Source organism: Cryptomeria japonica, chromosome 3 (assembly GCF_030272615.1).
Source record: "Cryptomeria japonica chromosome 3, Sugi_1.0, whole genome shotgun sequence".
NCBI lineage: Eukaryota > Viridiplantae > Streptophyta > Pinopsida > Cupressales > Cupressaceae > Cryptomeria > Cryptomeria japonica.
In genome coordinates this window covers 535,617,463-535,623,462 of record NC_081407.1, presented here as the reverse complement: position 1 = coordinate 535,623,462, position 6,000 = coordinate 535,617,463, and positions in this window count along the sequence as shown.

The following is a 6,000-nucleotide window of genomic DNA, read 5'->3' as shown; positions in this document are numbered from 1 at the left end:
GACCTTATAGGAAACAGATAGGTCGGTAGCATAAAACCTAAACCCTAAACCTATTAGGTTAAGCAATTCAAATGGTTCAATCCTAACCATTGATAACATTGCATTAAATGCAACAGTCTTAAACCAATCTCAAGATGTTCTCCATCATTCATTTTCCACCGATTTCATGGCGACTGATAACCCATCATGTGTTTTCACCATTTACAGACTTCGCACATTCCTGAGGTAGATTGGAACAATCTCCTTCATGTAAGATCCTTCATGCACACAAGGCTGACATGGCAACACGATCTATTCTTTGTTACAATGCTAACTCATCACACAAAGTCACCGGTTGAGTCACACAGGCTTGAAGTACATCAACCAGAATCCCTGAAGTTGAGACTACCAACCGGTAGTCATACAAAGCTTCCACGTACCAGTTCCCATAACCACATGCCAGTTCGCCTTGAACAAACACACTGCTTCACTTTGGCACATATATCAGTTCACAATGTTATACCGATTCTCACATATATTGGTTCTTGGTAACATACCAGTTCTCTCTTCTTCAGCATATTGACATCAATGACAACATACAATTTCATCATGTCCTCGTACTGGTTCACATAATGCCAACAATCTCCCCCTTTGGCATTGATGCTAATATACAAAGATATCTCTCTGCTTCACTTCTTCTCCCCCAATTTCTGCAGATATCTACAAATATCTCTCTGCTTCACTTCTTCTCCCCCTTTAACAACAATGCCAAAGTGGAGGCACAAGCTTCCCTATTCCATTATGTTGCTCCACCTGAGGAGTAGCATCCTTCAACACATCAATCTTGAAGAACAATTTGACTATGCAATACTTGACTGATGTGGAGCATATACCTTTAGTTTACCTCTTGAAGGGGCAGCACCCCTAATTCACCTCTTAAGTACATAAATGTAGCCTTTGGGAGAGGCTTGGTGAATATGTCTGCTAACTGCTCCTTACAGGAAACATGTTCTAGTGCAATCTCTTTGTTCTGAACCTTTTCCCTCAAGAAATGATACTTAAGCTCAAAGTGCTTGGTTCTAGAATGTAAAACCAGATTCTTGGAGATGTTAATTGCACTAGTATTGTCACAAAATATACTTACTAGTTTAGATACAAGAACTTTAAAGCCATTTAATACATGCTTCATACAAATTGTCTGAGTGCAGTTCATGAAAGCTGCAACATACTCTGCTTCCGCTGTAGACTGAGAGATACAACTATGCTTCTTACTCATCCATGAGACCAGTCTACCACTGAGAAAGAATGCACTACCGGTTGTGCTCTTTTGGTCATCCACATTACCTACCCAATCAGCATCTTTGAATACTTCAAGTTGAAATCCTTGCTATATGGATACCACAATCCATAATCAGTAGTTCCCTTCAGATACCTAAGAATCCGCTTGACTGCAACCAAGTGGGATTCTCTTGGACTTTTCTGGAACCTTGCAGTAATGCCAACTGCATGTGCAATATCTGGTCTGCTATGCACTACATAATGCAACTTACCAATCATTTATCGGTATTCCTTCTCATTAACCAATTCTGAGTCATCCTCTTTGGATATTTTACAACCGGTCACCATTGGTTTACCAACCGGTTTGCTATCTTCCATGCCAAAGTTCTTCAACACCTCTTTGACATACTTGGACTGAGTGATAAAGATTCCATCTTTCACCTGCTAAATCTGCAGTCCAATGAATAACTTAATCTCCCCTATGAGTGACATCTCAAACTCTTTCTTCATCTCATCTGCAAACTCATGACTCATCTTGTCATCTCCACCAAAGATAATGTCATCAACAAATACCTCATAGATCAGGATCTGATCTCCTTCAGACTTCAAGTAGATATTGCTATCTTTGCTTGTTCTCTCAAATCCAATCTTCACAAGATGGGAGTGTAGGCATTCATACCATGCTCCAGGTGCTTGCTTTAGACCATATAAAGCTTTATGTAGCCTACACACTATGTCACTATCTGCAGATAGGGAAAACCCATCTGGTTGCTCTATATACACCTCGTCTTCAAGTACACCATTTAGGAATGCAGATTTTACATCCATTTGATATACTTTGAATCCTTTAAAAACTACATATGCAATAAGCATGTGAACTCCTTCCAATATAGCTACAGGAGAAAAGGTTTCTCCATAGTCTTCTCCTTCTTCTTGGGCATATCCTTTACACACCAGTCTAGCTTTGTTTCTAATCACATCCTCATTCAACTTATTTCTGAAAATCCATTTGGTACCAATGACATTTTTATGCTCTGATCTGGGTACCAAAGACCATGTACCATTTCTCTCTATCTAGTCAAGTTCTTCTTCCATTGCCTTGAACCAGTCTTCATCTTTGTGTGCCTCTTTGAATGATTTATGCTCAAATTTAGAGATCATACATGAGTTTTCTCTAACCTTTCTTGTTGTAAGGATTCCTGCATCCTTATCTCCTATGATCTACTTAGGATCATGGTTCAACTTGACATATTGAGGAATGGTCTTAATAGATTCCTCTTGCTTTTCTTCTTCATCCTCATCTCCATCAGTATCAGCATCTACATCTACCGGTGTAGGAACACTGTTACTGGTACTTGGTTGACTTGCAACCGGTTCCCAAAAGGTTAAAACTAGTTTATTTACCACTTACTCACTGTCAGTTTCCTCAGTTTTCTCAGAGGTTTCATCAACTCTTACATTGATGCTTTCTATAATTCTCTGAGTCCTATTATTGAAACACTTGAGAGCTTTGCTCTTGGTGAATACCCTACGAATATTCCCTCATCACATTTCACTTCAAATTTTCTCTGGTGTTCGCTCCTCTTGATGTAACATTTGCTACCAAACACTCTAAATTAGCTAACCACAAGTGTTTTACCAGTCCAATACTCATAAGGAGTTTTATCCTTACTATAGCATCGGAATTAGGAATCATCAAAATAAGTAGATCAAAACAAAACACAAGACATTATAACTCAATCAAAAGAACACTCATTGAAATGAACCTAATTCTAAGCACACTCAATAGAGGTATGAAAACAAAGCATTCAAAGATGAAAAATTATGCAAACCAGATATAGAATTGAATACTCCTTCCATGCGGCTCCATTGTTGTTCTTTCCTCTTCAATGGGTTTGTGGATCTCACCTACAAGTGCACACACAATTGAAAGCAAGATTGATGAAAAGTTCAAGAGTACTAGAAGCATAAGTTCGATAGTTTGATAGAAAATTCAGATTCAAGGTTATTAAGGATCAAGGATCAAGGGTTCAAGGGGCTTGATTGAAGAAATTCATCCAATTTATAGATAAATTGGAGAAAAAGATCAAATTAGCATGAAATGGATATTAGAGGCAATTGATTTCAAAATGGGAAAATTGAGTGGAAAGAAGAAGGTTATGACACCTTCTATGTCATGAATTATGACATATTGCCAATGCAAAGCTTAGAGAACTAGAACCTTATGACATCTTGCTATGTCAAGAGTATGATGCACGAAGCACAAAAATAGGGAGAACTAGAGACAAGTTAATTAGGTGGAAATTGCAATTAGGAAATTAGAAAATAGGTGGAAATTAGGAATTTAGAAATTGATGAAATGATGGAAAATTAGAAAATTAGGTAAATTAATTAATAATTTGTTATTTATTAATTAATTCACAAAAGAGGAATAATTAGCCAATTAAATGAACATTTAATTGTGACAAGAAGAATTAGGATAAATAAATAATTTATTAATCCTAGAGGAAGAAATGACAAACAAGACTAAATGAATAAATCATAAAACCTTGGAAGATGAATTAGAAATGCGAGAATGACAGAAGAATGACTCGATGCTCGCAAATGATAAAAACCAAGTGCGTGACATAGGAGAAATGTTAATGCGATGCAAAAACCTAAAATGAGGCAATGCGCAAATGTTAAAATATGATCCCGCAAGCGTTGACCATTTTTAGGTGTCTACATTTTGCCCCTCTTTGAGACAATGCGATTTTAAGCGTTGTTTCAAAGAACAATAATAAAAATGCCCCAGACAATGACAATGACATATGCATGGCCCCTCGAGGAATTGGCCAGAAACATGCAGAGAAGAGGCCAATTGATCGATAAAAATGATAGAAAATGATAGGAGCAAACAGACTGACAAGACTGACTGAAGAAATGTTAGTAGGAAGAAATTAGACAGACGATAGTGAGAGATGAAAGAAAAACTTGCTTTCAGTAATGCACTTTGTAGGTGAGAACCTTTATTTTAATATAGCAAAATGGATGCGTAGCATCATGGCATTGAAGGCCAGAGCTGAAATGCAACCCTTTTTGCAAAAGACAGACACATCACAGACAAACGACAATCACAATCAAAAAAAGAAAGAGACCATGAGCCATCCCGGTCACTCTAAATCACTCAGTGACATCATCGAGCAACATAAGAACATGATTGAAGCCAAAGATAAATCAATAAAAAAAATAAGATACACAAATTCAAGCGAATCAGACAAACATCTTGATCTTCATTGTCAAAAGTTGAAAGTGTTGATGGGACGATCATGTTGTCTGGTTTCAGGAAATGCGGTACCCCGTCTAAGATAGGACACGGTCTGGTTTCGAGTATACCACACCCTGTATAAGACCCATGATAGTAGAGACAAGGACAAATGATTTTGATGCTGATATTCGAGTGAGATGACAATTTGGATCAGTTTGAACGTTTGATTTTGATTGAAAAAGTTCATCTGGTTAAAGCATAATTTTATTAAAGCATAGTGTTGGATTGTGAGTTGTTGGATGAATGCTCAGGGATCTGTCTTATTCACAAAAAGGGATCCTTTATTGACAAAATTCTTGTTTTTGGATTTTAATGTTTCGAAATGTTTTGTTCATTTTTTTTAGGACTTTTTATGACTTTTTAGGGATTTTTTTTCAGGACCTTATTTCAATTTTTTTGACTTTTTTCAGGACATTTTTCAATTTTTTATGAGATTTTTTAAAAGATTTTATTCGATTTTTTTGAGATTTTTTCAGGACATTTTTCAATTTTTTTTGAATTATTTCATGACGTTTTTAAATGTTTTTATGATTGTGCCCCCAATGTCTAGCAAGGCAAGGAATATGATAGGTGAATAAATAGGCTTGCTGAAATGATGGTGGATAGAGGGAAGACAAAGGCCTTTTATTATGGAGACAATACGGATGCAATTTTCAAGAGCTATTGCATGATGGGACAAGAGACTAGATATGACAATGTAAAGCAGGAACATGGCATGGCGGACATGTCAAGAGGTGTTTGAAAAATATGTTTTGCATTTCACGTCCTTATGTTAGATCAAGATCAAGGAATGAAAAAGAATGTATGGATAGTGATAAGATATGGATAGGATAAGCAAGACCAAGAATGGATAAGGGACATGGACTGAAGGTCGGGGTAGGCTAAGGGATAGTGGTAGAAAGTTGCAATAAGCTAGGGAATATGGATGAAAGGTTGTAATAAGCAAATGGATAAAGACCAAAAGCTATGATGGACTAAAAGCTGCAAACAAGATGCATGATGCTCATGAAGATCCTTAGCCTTGTCAAGATCAAAGGTGGAAAGAGAAACTAGACATGAGGGAGAATAGGATATGAAGGGTAATGACATGGTATGATAGGATAATTAAGGGCAATAGGATATGAAGGGTAATGACATGGTATGATAGGATAATTAAGGGCAATAGGATATGAAGGAGGAGATCTGCCCCCATGTGTGGTGTGCAAGAAGTTCATAAATTATGCATGACGCCTGTTTGCCAGGTTTTCATCACGGTACTTGCCCAAGGTGCCTGTTTACCAGGTTTTCACCAGTGGATGAATTATTTTTCTTTACTTTTTTCTTTCATTTTTTTTTTTTCTTTTTCACTTTTTTTTTTTTTTGACATTTTCAAAAGAAGATGGACACATAATAGGGGATGGAAGAAGGACTCAAGCATCTTTTTTTTTTGGATAGTA